Raw genomic sequence first — 15,408 nt, 5'->3', positions numbered from 1 at the left:
GGTACTTGTGTGTCCATAGATGTGTGTGTACATACATATGTAAGAATGAAAATGTGTATATGGGCATATATGTCTGTCCACATGATCATGTGTGTGTTTATATATGTCTGGTGGGATAGTCCATGGCATAAAGCATCTCTTTCCTATAGTCCAACCTGTGTCTCATGAATTTTTATGCTTTACTAAAATTTTACTTAAGCATCACTAAAACTTTTTGTCAAGAGCAACTATGCTGATGCTCACTCTCTGTGTCAAAAGTGATGTCCCTGCTATCATTACAGGGTTTGCATTAGAATAAATATTACATTAGTGGGACTGTTTAGACTGTGCTTATGTCTCAAGAGACTCCACAGCACGATCTTGAGACACTTAAGTCTGACATATGTGTTTCTCTTTTAAATAAAATACCAAGATAACTCCATTATGTGATTGACAGCAAGGAAATGAGAGGCATAAATTATCATTTCACCTAAAAGAAAAAATTTATTCCTAAAATATGTATGGATCAGTTTCCTAAATTGCTTTAAAATTTATAGAAAAAAATTGTCCTTTAAGCATCTTCTATAATATTAATGTCCTTCTAAATCCATAATCAACTTTCTTTCTATCTATTTCATCAATTTTCCAAGTTGACATGATTTAGACTCTCTCTGAAACTCTTCTCTCTCCCCAGTTTATTATAAAATTCAATTATGATCCAATATTAACTATGTGTAATTGAAGAAGCTGCCCATAGAAAGTTAGACGGAAGTTTGAGTATTAGGTTTATCATCTATTTAGTGATACAAGCTTCCTCAGCAAAACAGGCATAATTTAATAGTAAGTGCAACCCAGATCATCATACAAAACAGGCAGGTGTATGTGAGATGCCATAGTCTTGTCAGTATTTTGATGAAGCTGTCCTCCTCCTGTGCAGATATGTAACTTAAAGCCTGGAGAAGGTACTATCTTAGTTCGTTTGGGCTGCTGTAACAAATCCTTGCAGACTGGGCGCTTGTCAACAGCAGAAATTTACTTCTCATGGTTCTGGAGGCTGGAAGTTTGAGATCAGGCAGAGAAGAGAAACACACTCTCTTGTGACTCTTATAAAGGCAGTAATCCCACAGGGGTGCGGGTGAAGGTCCACCCTTGAGACCTCAGCTAACCCAAATTACCTCCCAATGTCACTACATTGTGGACAAGGAAATGGAAACCCACTCTAGTATTCTAGCCTGGAGAATCCCATGGACAGAGGAAACCGGTGGGCCACAATCCGTGGGGGTCACAAAGAGTTGGACGTGACTGACAGGCTAACATACACATGTATGTCATTACATCAGGGGGTAGGGTTTCAATATGTGAATTTGGGTAACAAATATTCAGCCCATACAGGTGTCTATCTGCATTGCAAAGTTCTCTCAAACCACCTCAGGTTGACACGGATGTATGACAGAGTTGGTGGGATGCAGTCCAGAAGCATGCTGCCTAACCTAGCCTGGCAAGGGAGCTGATGACCCCTCGACAATAAGAGCCAGAGGATACTGCCTCACCTGGGAGCCTCAACAAAGGCTGCCAGCTCCCGAACACACTGCACGTACCACTGTCTGCACTCACAAGATGGGCAGCACCCTGCCTGTGACCCCAGGGAGCCAGTGCCAGGCAAGGTGACCTTCCCCAAGATAACCACAGAAAACCAACTCCTTCCCTGCTGGCCAGCAAAAATGACAGCCCACTTCATTTCCGCCTCTAATGCTGCGAGGACACCTCTGGAACCCTAGGTGCGTGAGCACCTAAGCAACGCAGGAGTTAACCTCTCAGCCCCTGCCTTCTGGGGAGGAGAGTGGAGGCCGATGTGGATCCATCCTATTCACCTTTGCTGAATTCTAGAAGCTATGCAGAGGTGCTGCCCAACTGGAGACCACACCCTCCTATGTGGAGCCCCGTGTAATTTCCAAGAGGGAGCGCTCAGCTGAGAGAATCTAGAACCAGAGTGCCTGTGCAGTAGTCACTGGCCACACGTGACTATGTGTACCTGAATGAGGACGTGCTCCAGATGTACAATACACGTCGGACCCCAAAGACTTTTGTACATAACAAACAATAGGAAAAATCTCATCAATAACATTTACATTGATTATGTGCACGATTTTGTTGCTGTTGTTCAATCACTGAGTCATGTCCGATTCTTTGCAATCCCATGAATTGCACCACATAGCGTGGTGGGCTGCAGTCCATGGGGTTGCTGAGAGTCGGACACGACTGAGCGACTTCACTTTCACTTTTCCCTCTCATGCATTGGAGAAGGAAATGGCAACCCACTCCAGTGTTCTTGCCTGGAGAATCCCAGGGATGGAGGTACCTGGTGGGCTGCCATCTATGGGATCGCACAGAGTCAGACACTGTGCAATCTTCAGTCAGACTGAAGTGACTTAGCAGCAGCAGCAGCAGGCTTCCCTGTCCTTCACGATCTCCCGGAGTCTGCTCAAACTCATGTCCATTGAGTCGGTGATGCCATCCAACCACCTCATGCTCTGTCATCCCCTTCTCTTTCTGCCCTCAATCTTTCTCAACATCACGGTCTTTTCCGATGAGTCAGCTCTTCACATCAGGTGGCCAAAGTATTGGAGCTTCAGCTTCAGTATTAGTCCTTCCAATGAATATTCACGGTTGATTTCCTTTAAGATTGGCTGGTTTGATCTCCTTGCTGTCCAAGGGACTCTCAAGAGTCTTCTCCAGCTCCACAGTTTGAAAGCATGAATTCTTTGGTGCTCCAGCCTTCTTTATGGTCCAACTTTCACATTTGTACATGACTACTGGAAAAAACATTAAGTTTAACTATACAGACCTTTGTTGGCAGGTGATGTCTCCTTTTTAATATGTTGTCTAGATTGTCATAGCTTTTCTTCCAAAGAGCAACTTTTAATTTCATGGCTGCAGTCACTATCCACAGTGATTTTGGAGCCCAGGAAAATATCTGTCACTGTTTCTATTTTTCTCCACCTATTTGCTGTGAAGTGATGGGACCAGATGCCATGATCTTTGTTTCATGAAAGTAGAGTTTAAAGCCAGGTTTTTCACTGTCCTCTTTCACCTTCATCAAGAGGCTTTTTAGTTCCTCTTCACTTTCTGCCATTAGGGTGGTATCATCTGCATATCTGAGGTTATTGATATTTCTCCTGGCATTCTTGATTCTGGCTTGTGATTCATCTAGCCTGGCATTTCACATGATGTACTCTGCATATACGTTAAATAAGCAGGGTGACAACATATAGCCTTAACATATTCCTTTCCCAATTTTGAACCGGTGAGTTATTCCGTGTCCAGTTCTGTTTCTTCTTGACCTGCATTGAGGTTTCTCAGGATACATGGGGTTTAATAAAATGTATTATTAAAATCAATTTCACATCAAGGGATGAATGGATGAAGAAAATATAGAATATCCAGACAATGGAATATTAATCTGCCTAAAAAAGATGGACATTCTGGCGCATGCTTCCCACCTGGATGTACCTTGAGGACAATATGTTAATGAAAGAAGCCAGAAGCAGAAAGACAAATACTATATTATTCCACTTAGATGAAACAACTAAAGTGGTCAAATTCATAGAGACAGAAAGTAGAGTAGAGGTTAGTAGTTAAAGAGGAGATGGGTGAGGTACAGAGTTTCAGCTGGGGAAGATGAAAGAAGTCCTACAGAATGATGGTGGTGTTGGTTGCAACAGTATGAATGCATTTAATGCCACAGAGCTATACACTTTAAAAAAGGACTAAAATGGCACATTTTATGTTATGCTTATTTTATTGCAACAAAATAATCAATTTCACTGGCTTCTTGTATATTTTTCTATTAAAATATTTACATATTTAAATTGAATTTTAGATATTATTTGCATATATATGAACATCTTAAATTACCTATGTAGTTTACTTATTTCCATTGGACAGCCTAAGCCATCCAGGCTGAGACACATCCTTAACCAGATGACCAAGGTTGACACCACCAATAACAACACATAGCAACATTATGTACTCCTGACATGCTGCCCAGAGAAAGACAAGATATCATCTTTCTATCAAATCATAAGAAATGACCAACAAATTCAAACTAAGGGACATCCTACAAAATAACTGGTTGGCACTCTTCAAAAGTGTCAGGAAGTGAAAGACAAGGAAATATTGAGGAACTGTCGCAGATTGGAGGGAATGAAGGAGAAAGAGTTAAGCACAATATGGGTAAATGGGGAGGGCTGAATAAAGTCTGTGGTTTCATTCATAGTGTTGTGCCCATTGACCTTAGGAGAAACTGGGTGAAGAATACACAGTCACTCTGATCTACTTTTGCTGCACTTCTATAAGTCTAAAATTATATCAGATTTTAAAAGTTAATACAAATGAAGTCAATTGTGTCATACAGTGGTAATGTAATGTATGTATAATATATATTATCATACATTATCTACAATATCTATCTGTCTTTCTCACATTTTTTGTATCCATTCATTCATTGATGGTACTTAAATTGTTTTCACAACTTGGCTATTGTAATTGCCACAGGGAATATGGGTGCATATATCTTTTCAGATTAGCGTTTTCATATTTTTTGGATAAACACTCAGGAAAGAGACACAGAATCATAGGTAGTTTATTCTTAATTTTTTGAGGAAACTTCATATTTTTCCACAGTCGTTACACCAATTTATATACCTGCCAACAGTATATGAGGGGACCCTTTTCTTCCACATCCTCATCAGAACTTGGTATTTCTTGGCCTTTAGTTAACAGCCATTCTAACAGGTGTAAGGTGATATCTCGGCCAAGTTTTCATTTTTCTAACAATTGGTGTTCTTGGACATCTTTCTTGTGGGCTTGTTTATATGTACATCTTCTTTGGAAAAATGTCTATTCACCTATTCTGCCCATCTTTTAATCAAGTTGTTTACTTGTTGTTGAGTTGTATGAGTTTTTATATATTTTAGTTACTAACCCTTTATTGGATATATCATTTGCAAATACACTCTTCCGTTTGCTAGGTTGACTTTTCATTCTGTTGATGGCTTCCTTTGCTGTGCAGAAGCTTTTTAGTTTGATATAGTTCCATTTGTTTGTTTTAGCTTTTGTTTCCCTTGCCTGAGGGCACATATCCTGAAAAATATTGTTGAGATCAAAGTCAAAGAATGTACTGCTTATGCTTTCTTCTAGAAGTTTTACGGTTTCAGGCCTTACTTTCAAGCTTTTAATGTAAAATTTTAGTTGATTTTTGTGTATGGTGTGAGTTAGCAGTCTATTTTGAGTTTTTTAAACATGGCTGTCTAGTTTTCCCAACTTTATTGAGACTATCCTTTCACAGTTTTATATTGTTTGGTCCTTTGTCCACATATGCATGGTTTATTTCTAGGTTCATAGTCTGTTCCATTGACTTATGAATGTGTATTTCTGCCAATTTCATGCTATTTTGATTACTATAGCTTTGTAATACAGTTTGAAATCAGGGAGTGTGATACCTCCAGGTTTGTTACTTTTTCTCAGGATTGATTTCACTCACTATTATGGGCTTTTTGTGGGTCTGTATGGCTTTCAGAAATTTTTGTTCTATTTTTCTGAAAAATGATCTTGATGTTTTCATAGGGATTGTATCTTGTCTTTATCTGGTTTCCCTCACTGCCTTGTTCATAGTATGGCCAAGGGGGTCTGGAGCTACAAGTGGCGCTTTTGCTGCACTTTTGACTTCTAACTGTAGGATTCTTACAGAAACCTTGTTAGAAGCATGCAGAAAATTAGCCAAAACCAACTCTGGAAATGAGGATCAGAAGGGCATCTCCTCCAATTGAAAAATGAAATACACAATGAATAGATAAAAAGATGTGGTGTCTATTCACACACACACACACACACACACACATACACAATGGGCTATTACTTAGCCATAAAAAAGAACAAAACAATGTCATTTGCCAGGACATGCATGGACCTAGAGATTATCATATTATGTGAAGTCAGACAGATACAGAAAGACAAATATCATACGATATCACTTATAAGTGGAATCTAAAAAGATACAAATGAATATTTACAAAACAGAAATAGACTCACAGATATAGAAAAAAACTTATAGTTTCCAAAGTGGATGGGGGGAAGAGGCATAAATTAGGAACTTGGGATTAACATATACACATTACTATAAATAAGATAGGTAAAGAAGAAGGCACTATAGCACAGTGAACTATACTCAATATCATATAATAACCTAAAATGGAAAATAATTTGAAAAGAATATACACACACATATATGAATCACTTTGCTATATACTTGAAACTAACACAACATCATAAATTAACTGTATTTCAATTTTAAAATATTGATATAAAAATAAAAAATAAATAAAAAAGAAAGTGAAACAAAATGCACAGACTTCAGAATATGCATTTCAGTGACACTGATTTGGTGGCTCAGAAGTTCTTTTTGAATTCCAATTTCCTTTAATATAATTAATTTTATTCCTAAGTGAATCTGGATAAGTAAATCATTTACTATTTGCTTAAAGAGTCCTGGTTCATTGCCATATCTTTGAAGTTCTAAAATTACTCATAAAATTTATATTTAAAGTTTATGTTATTTTTTACAAAGACCATTTCTGGACCCCTCTAACACTTTTCCAGTTGGATCTCTTTGTTGCTTTCCATTAACTGCCAGCAGATCCCAGCTATTTTTCCCAAGGGGCAGTTTTATTTCTATATGTTTGCTTATCTTTTTATTTAAAAATTACCAAGTACTGAAAAATCACCTCAGGATAGGAGGGAAGCATCATTATATGAAGCATGGTTTTAATTTTCATTTCTGAGTTTTTATATATTTTAGTTTTTTTAAATGAGTATTGATTATTTACATGACAGAGAAGTAACAGATACAATGCTACAGCATTGACTCTTAGGGTCAGCTTTCATTTTGATTCCTCTATAGTGTAAATATGCAGTGTTTGCTCTTGTATCACTCCTCTACAATGTTCAGATCTTGGTTTATTCCAGACACTAGGGAGCTTGAAGAAAAGAAGCAGAGCTTAGTTGACAATGGGAGAAATTTCTCAGCAGAGTCGCTACTCAGACAGATCAGGAAGCCAGCAGGTACTGAATCAAGGCCCTGTTCCGCAATGTGTTCACAGAGTCACAGACAGGACCGTGGACCAACAGTTTTGAGAAGATATATACATGTTGACATGTGTGAAGGGCAAAGGAGAGGATACATACAAAGTGCTTATGGAACAATTCAGCACTCTTATTCAGGTACCACACTGAGCCTCTTATCAGGTACACCTGGAAGTTATCTTGCACGATGCTGAGAAAATGCTCTCACACTGGAAACGGGCTTTCTTCTGATACCTTAGACGTGGAGCTAAGCTAATGATCATGGTCTCTGTTCCTGGCATCACCCAGGCCGAGAACTTACCAGTTGACTTTCAGTCCCTTCCATCCTCCTCTGCTCTTCTCTGTAGCTAATGGGAGTAAGTCTGCAGATGACCTGTCCTGACACCCTACCAGCTGGCCTCCTGATGAACTATTTGTGGGAGATCACAAGGAAAGTCTTTAGCTGTGTGGATCACAATAAACTGTGGAAAATTCTGAAAGAGATGGGAATACCAGACCACCTGACTTGCCTCTTGAGAAACCTGTATGCAGGTCAGGAAGCAACAGTTAGAACTAGACATGGAACAGCAGACTGGTTCCAAATAGGAAAAGGAGTACGTCAAGGCTGTATATTGTCACTTGCTTACTTAACTTATATGCAGAGTACATCATGAGAAACGCTGGGCTAGAAGAAGCACAAGCTGGAATCAAGATTTCCAGGAGAAATATCAATAACCTCAAATGTGCAAATGACACCACCCTTATGGCAGAAAGTGAAGAACTAAAGAGCCTCTTGATGAAAGTGAAAGAGGAGAGTGAAAAAGTTGGCTTAAAGCTCAACATTCAGAAAACTAAGATCATGGCATCCAGTCCCGTCACTTCATGGCAAATAGATAGGGAAACAGTGGCTGACTTTATTTTTCTGGGCTCCAAAATCACTGCAGATGGTGACTGCAGCCATTAAAAAGCAGAGACATTACTTTATCAACAAAGGTCTGTCTAGTCAAGGCTATGGTTTTTCCAGTAGTCATGTATGGATGTGAGAGTTGGACTATAAAGAAAGCTGAGCACAGAAGAATTGATGCTTTTGAACTGTGGTGTTGGAGAAGACTCTTGGGAGTCCCTTGGACTGCAAGGAGATCCAATCAGTCCGTCCTAAAGTAAATTAGTCGTGGGTGTTCATTGGAAGGACTGATGTTGAAGATCAAACTCCAATACTTTGGCCACCTGATGCGAAGAGCTGACTCATTGGAAAAGACCCTGATCCTGGGAAAGATTGAGGGCAGGAGGAGAAGGGGACGACAGAGGATGAGATGGTTGGATGGCATCACCGACTTGATGTACATGGGTTTGGGTGAACTCCAGGAGTTGGTGATGGACAGGGAGGCCTGGCATGCTGCAGTTCATGGAGTCGCAAAGAGTCGGACACGACTGAGCAACTGAACTGAATGGAACTGAGCAAGGACAGGGGAAGCAAAAGGCCCTTTTGTTTTGCTCCTGAAAAAAAACCTTTATTTGGGTTGAAGAGTGTCCCCTTCAAAATTAATGTCCAGCCAGAACCTGTGTATATGCCCTTACTTGGCAAGAGGGTCTTTAGATATATTCAAGTTAAGACAAGATCATGCTCGACTAGGGTTGGCCCTAAGCCCACTAGGATCAGTGTCTTTATGTGAAGAGGGAAATTTGGACCCAGAACTACAAGGAGACACCATGTAACTGTGATGATAGAGATTGGGGTGATGCCAAGGAATGCCAAGGATCGCCAGCAGCAATCACAAACTGGAAGAGGCCAGGAAGGACCCTTCTCTTCCCTGTGCCTTCAGAACATGCATGGCCCTGCTGACACCTTGATTTCTGACTTCTGGTCTCCAGAACTGTGGGAGAAGAAATGTCTGTGGTTTTAAGTTGCCGCATATATGGTACTTTGTTCTGGCCACCTCGGAAAACTCAGACAGAATCTCACAGCAGCTTGTGCAGAAGCAGAACTCCAGCTGTAACTACAGGTGGCCGCAGTCCACAGCACTGGGGAGCTTTGGATGGCAGTTGCTGGAGCGTGCATCCCTGGGCCCCTGAGCAGTAGTAGTGGCTTCAGGACGGGCTCCAGCCCATCAGTGACCAGCGCAGAAGTGGCGTGTTGGGAACACCCCTCCTTATGGTTGATGACTGAAGTTCAAGCAGCTAAGCAGTGAGCAATAGCCCCCAGGTAGAAAGAGTAGACGTGTGATGCAAAGCTCCAACTCTCTCCATTTCACCATGTTCTGAAAACACCGATGCAAATTAGGCTTGCTCACAGTATAGACCCTCAACAGTCACTTACATCTCAGAAACCCATCGTGTAGTCAAGAGGTTCGTAAGTCCTTGTTACCATTCAGTTAGTTAACAATTGACGGAGCGTTTATGAAGTGACATTTTGCTGATGTTCTGGGCCACACAGATGAGTCGTTTCAGTTCCTGCTTTTGAGATGCTCATGGATGAGTTTAGTTGGGAATTTCAGGTACTACACTAGCCCCTAGGATCAAACCAAGTAGGAAGGGATGAAAGCTGGTCATCAAGTATCCTCAGCTCTCACCCTGAGCACATGCTAGGTGGCGCTTCCTGATCCTTTCTGACCTCTCCCTGGTGACAGCCACACTGAAGCTGTAGCTGTCCCATCAGCCTAAGTGACTGAGTGACTATCGCAATGAACAAAGGCCCCTGTTAACCCATGGTGGATATACAGCATGAGCCATCTGAAATGGCTAAGAACCTTGGGGCTACTTGTCACTGTAGCATAAAAAGCATATTTGACTGGCTCAACAAGTGAGATCAATTTCTACTTTTTAAATGTTTATAGTCTGTGAAGGAAAATGTATTCCTTTATTCAAAGGGAGTCAGTAGATGTTGCAGTCACTGGCATAGAAGTGTGCTAGAGAGAATGGGATGGCGTTGTGGAATCAGTCAGGAAACGTCTAGAGGAAGTTCTAAATTCAGGAGAGCTGAGGATGAGGGAGACACATGAACCACCAACTGTAATACATGGTAATGGGTGCCAGAACAGGACAGGCAAGGGGCTGGGCTGCCACAGATGGAGCGTGGCGATCGAGGGATGAGGAAAAGTCTCCTGGGGACCAGCACTGAAACTGGGTCTCAACAAGCAAGCTAAGAAGTCGGGGCAACGGGGAAAGGACACCGCACTGTGCCTTTTAACTGAAATCTCTCCACTCTGGAGCATGGCACTGTAATGTAGAAAGAGCTCCCTGGCTGATCACGGGGGGAAGTGTAGGCAAATTGCAGAGAGAAGACTGGTGTGAAGGGTTGGGGCCAAGAAAGGGTATGGCTGTTCAGGGGAAGAGCCTGTTTTCTTTGCAGACCTCTCAAATTCAGACCATTCTTTAGTGTGTCCTGGGTACCACTTCCTCTTTGATCCTCATTCTTCCTCCAATCAGTGTGGATGCTTCCCAGCAGCAAAGTAAAAGGGGGATCTATATCTGCATTTATGTCTGGATCTATTTCTATATCGTTTATATCTATCTGTAGATAGATATGGGGCTTTCCAGGCGGCACTAGTGGTAAAGAATCCATCTGCCAATGCAGACTTGAGACATAGGAACAATTCCTGGGTCAGGAAAATCCTCTGGAGAAGGAAATGGCAACCCACTCCAGTATTCTTCCTGGGAAATCCCATGACAGAAGAGCCTAGTGGGCCACAGTCCATGGAATCACAAGAGGAGTCAGATACAACTTGGCAACTAAACCACCACCACCACCATAGATATATAGAGCCATATATACATATATATAGAGAGAGATTTATATATATATGTGCATGTAAAGAGATTTATTTCAAGGAATTAGTTCACAGGCTTGTGGGGGCTGGCAAGTCTTCAATCTGTAAGGCAGGCGAGAGGCTGGAAACTCAGTCTGGTGATGAGACTACAATCATGAAACAGAATTTCTTCTTCTTTGGGAAATCTCAATTTTTAAGGCCCATTTCAATGGACTGGATGAGGCCCATCCACACTATCAAGGACAATCTTTTTTAAAATCAACTGACAGTTGACATTAGTTACATCTACCCAATACCTCCACAGCTGCACCTAGATTAATTGAGGAGCTGGTACTTTAGCCAACTGACATAGAAAACTACCTACATATTCTCCAGACCATTTCTCCTGCTTCCTGCCTGAAAGCCTGGCTCCTTGGACATCCACATCATCCTTTCCTTCTAAACCATCCTCGTCTCCTCTTCCAGTCCACGGCCTCCATCCCACACCACGAAGGAGACCGTGGAATCAGACTCACTTCTTTAATCCTGGGCCTATAGCTGAAAATTTCCCATCAGTTATTTATCAGTGTACTTGTATAAGCCACAGGTGGTGAGCTAAGATATCCTAGGATCCCTAACTTTCAGGCCCACAAAACTAACCACTCACATTTCAGAAACCAAACCAACAGTAAACATAGTCTCAATACAATGACTACATCCTTGAACTGTCTAAACACCTACAGGGGAGCTCTTGTAATATGCCTGTGCTTATTCCATCATGAAATGGAATCCTAACAAAATAATTATCTTTGGGAAACTAAGCTTGGGCACTTGCCTCCAGGGTGAGACTCAGGCTGAGCCCTGAACCTGTTGCAGGGTGAATATTTCTGGCAAAAAATTTAGAGTTGATTTTCAGGCCTTTGGACATTTGAAGAGCTAGGACACAAGTCAGTAGGTAAGACATTCTCTCTCATTTTATAGGAACCAAAATATCCAGTATTAATACACACAGCTGTATCTAGATCTCCGTATATCCACTCATCCATCCACCCATCTTCCATCCATCCATCTCTGCACAAACATGTCCTTCAGCTCCAGTGCAGTCCTACTTACTTGCCAATAAAAATAAAGTCTTCAAGTTTTCCCTTGTTGACACACCACATAAAAACTGTCTTTTACTCAGCAACACAAATAAAGCCCCATAGTCATATCAAGCCTCAAGGCGGTCCCCACCCCTCAAACTCAGAATGGTGAGAGGTATCTGAAAGCTTTTCTGTCACTCTTCCCAGTCCAGACTTGTTTTACCCAACTCGGGGGAAGACTGGGGCCCTAAACCACTTCCAGAAGATTCTGACTGCTTATCTCTCCCAGCTCCAGAGGCCTTGGCAGCACCTCACTGCTATCACAGAGCCAGCCCGACTTTTCAGAATACCCAGGAAAGCAGATTCTTGAGTCTGGTCATGTATTTCCCCAGACCACAGCCAAGTGCAAAGCAGTGTTTCACTCCTGCTGCAAGCACGCTGAGCACCTGCTCTAGCCCACACATTGGGGACAGAGTGCAGGCCTCCCCAAAGTTTCCAGTCTATGGAACCAAATGTCTAACCTTTTCTGAGAAGCAAACTCTTTGGAGGTCAACGTGACGGTACCTGACCCAGTTGGGAGTATGATTGAAAATGGGCACTCGAGGTAGAGAAAACGGTGCAGGCAAAGGCCTGGCAGAAATAGCAGCGGTGTGATTTCAGGCCCAGGGGAGGGGCAGAGCACTGCAGACCGGAGGGGCAGAAAGGTGAGGCCATCTGCAGGGCCAGCCCTAAGGGTCAGAACCTTAAGGTCTCTCTCTGGAGGTTTTCAGTTCCAGGAGCAGCAGGTTTAGTTTGCATTTTATTTTTCCTTCAATATTGCATTATTTTACAATTTCAGAGAGAAAAGTGGAAAAATCATACCCAAAGATTCAACACCAGCTTGCATTTGCCTGGATCTACTTTTGTGGGCATGATATGAGGGGTGTGTGTGTTTACCAAGTCATTTGCAAGTAAGCAGCAGATATCATGACCATTTACTTCTTTTTTAAAAACTCTTTTCTTGAAATATAGTGGCCTTGAGGCATTCTGCAGTGTTGCTGGGGGATGAAACTGGAGGAAAGGAGGCCAGTGTGGCAGCCCGCATCCTGCATCAGAGAAGTGATCTTGGTCCAAGCCAAGGCCAGGCTGGAGCAGAGGGATGAGGATGTACTCAGTGAGGGACCCCCGAAGAAGTGAAAGAGTATTTGGTGAGGATTCAGTGGAGATGGAAAAGTCTAGGTTTAGGTGCAGGCAACTTGATGGATATTGTGGACCTCTCACTAAGCAGGAGAAGGCAAGGTGGGGAAGCAGGATGACCAAAAAGAAGTGATGCTCAGGTGCAGACCCCTGTGGGGTATCCAAGGGGCAGGTGTGAGGAGGATGGACACTCGGGGCTGGCCTCCCAATAAAGATGGGACTGGGGGGGGGGTGGGGATCTGCAGGTGAAGAGCAGAACTAGAACGGGGAAGACAACTCTAGAAGGAGCCCTGAGCACAGCATGAAAGGAGAGAGTCAAAGTCCAAGTTTACCCATTCTAGGAACAAGAGGGGAGGGAACCCAAGAGAGAAGAGTTATCAGAGAAAGTGAGAAAAGCAAGCATCTCGAGGTACACAAGTCTAAGACTACCTCCTTTCCAGACAGATATTTTGATATCATAAAATAGGGATAATGATGGAGAAAGTGAAAAATGTTAAGACAAAAAGCTTACCATTAGACAGTCTGTTTTTTGAATTTGCTTCATTTGTCCCCCCGTTTCATTGAGATATAATTGACCTACATCACTGTAGACGTGTAAGAGATACAATTTAATGTTTTGACTTGCATAGGTTGTGAAATGGTTGCTATAATAAGTTTATCTAGCCTCCCTCACCTCACAAAGATACAAGAAAAAGGGAAAAAAATGTTTTGCCCTGTGATGAGAACTCTCAGGACCAACTCCTTCACTTCCCTATATAGCATACAGCAGCATTAGCTATATCCACTATGTTGTACATTATATCCCTAATACTTACTTATCTTATAACTAGAAATCTCTACCTTCTACCACCTTGCTTCAATTCCCCCTCCCCCAACTACCTGCCTCTGCTAACCACAAATCTGATCTCTTTTTCTGAGTTTGGGTTTTGGGGGTTTTTTACTTTTAGATTCCATATATAAGTGAGATCATATAATATCTGTCTTTCTCTGTCTGACTTATTTCACTTAGCATAATGCCATCAAGGTCTATCCATGTTGTAGCATAGGGCAGCACTTCCTTTTTTATGACTAGTACTTGACTGTGTGTTTTATGTGTATATATATACCATAATGCCTTTATCCACTCATCCACCAGTAGATATTTAGGATGTTTCAATGTCTTGGTTTTTGTACATAATGATGCTATGAACATAGGAGTGCAGATATCTTAAGTTAGTGTTTTTGTTTCCTTTGGATATATTCTCAGAAGTGCAATTGCTAGACCATATAGTAGTTCTATTTTTAATTTTTCAATGACTCTCTGTTTTCCATAGTGGCTGCACCAGTTTACAAACCCACCAACAGTGCACAAAGGTTTCCTTTTCCCCACATCCTTACCAATATTTGTTATTGTTTGTCTTGCTCATGATGGTTGTTCTAATAAGCATGAGGTGTTATCTCGTTGTGGTTTTGATTTGCATTTCCCTAATGACTTGTGATGTTGAGTATTTTGTCATGTACTTCTTGGCCATTTGTATATATTCTTTGGGAAAAATATCTATTTGGTTCACTTGCCCAATTTTTAAAAAACCAATCACAGTCCACAAATGAATTTCATGGCCCATTCATGGATTCCAATCCACACTTTGAAAAAAAAACAACTGTGATAGGTCCTCAGAGCATCAGTAAAGTTTGTCCCCAACCCGAAGCTCTCCTGTGGACACCATCCTTCCACTTGGGTAAATCTGAAGAAGCATGCAAGTCCTCTGGCTGAGTCAGGTAGGCACAGGGAGGGGAGATGCAGCAAATGCAGGGTATGCCAGTGGGGTGGGAGGGCGATCTGGGGAAGGACGTGGGTCCAGGCTGACCCCTAGACCCCTAGGTCTCAGGACCCCTTTGCGCTGTTGTTTGACCTGAGATCACCAAGCCATCCCATATCATGTTTACCAGTGTCCCACAAGTGTGGGAAGCCCCTTCCCCTGTCACCGCAAGAGCTTGTCCTCACTCCAAACACTAGGCAGCAGAGACTCTCCCTTCCACTAGAGCCTGACTCCCATCTCTGCTTCCACCTGACTCACAGCAAGAGGGGCAGCCATCTGCCCAAACCTCTATATCTAAAAGCAGAAACAGGAGCTTATGTACTCCCTAACCCCAGGCCAAGGGGCCTTCTTAACTGTATTTTATAGCTACAAGGAAAGAAAAATGGCTCCTTTGCCAGACAAAAGAGATCCATCTGCCTTTCTGGTTTTTTTTGTTGTTGTTTTAGAAAAGCTTAATATTGATCTATAAGAAAGTTTGGGGAAATTAAAGAGTAGCATGGAATTTAG

Source organism: Muntiacus reevesi, chromosome 10, assembly GCF_963930625.1.
Source record: "Muntiacus reevesi chromosome 10, mMunRee1.1, whole genome shotgun sequence".
Taxonomy (NCBI): domain Eukaryota; kingdom Metazoa; phylum Chordata; class Mammalia; order Artiodactyla; family Cervidae; genus Muntiacus; species Muntiacus reevesi.
This window is presented reverse-complemented; position numbering follows the sequence as displayed.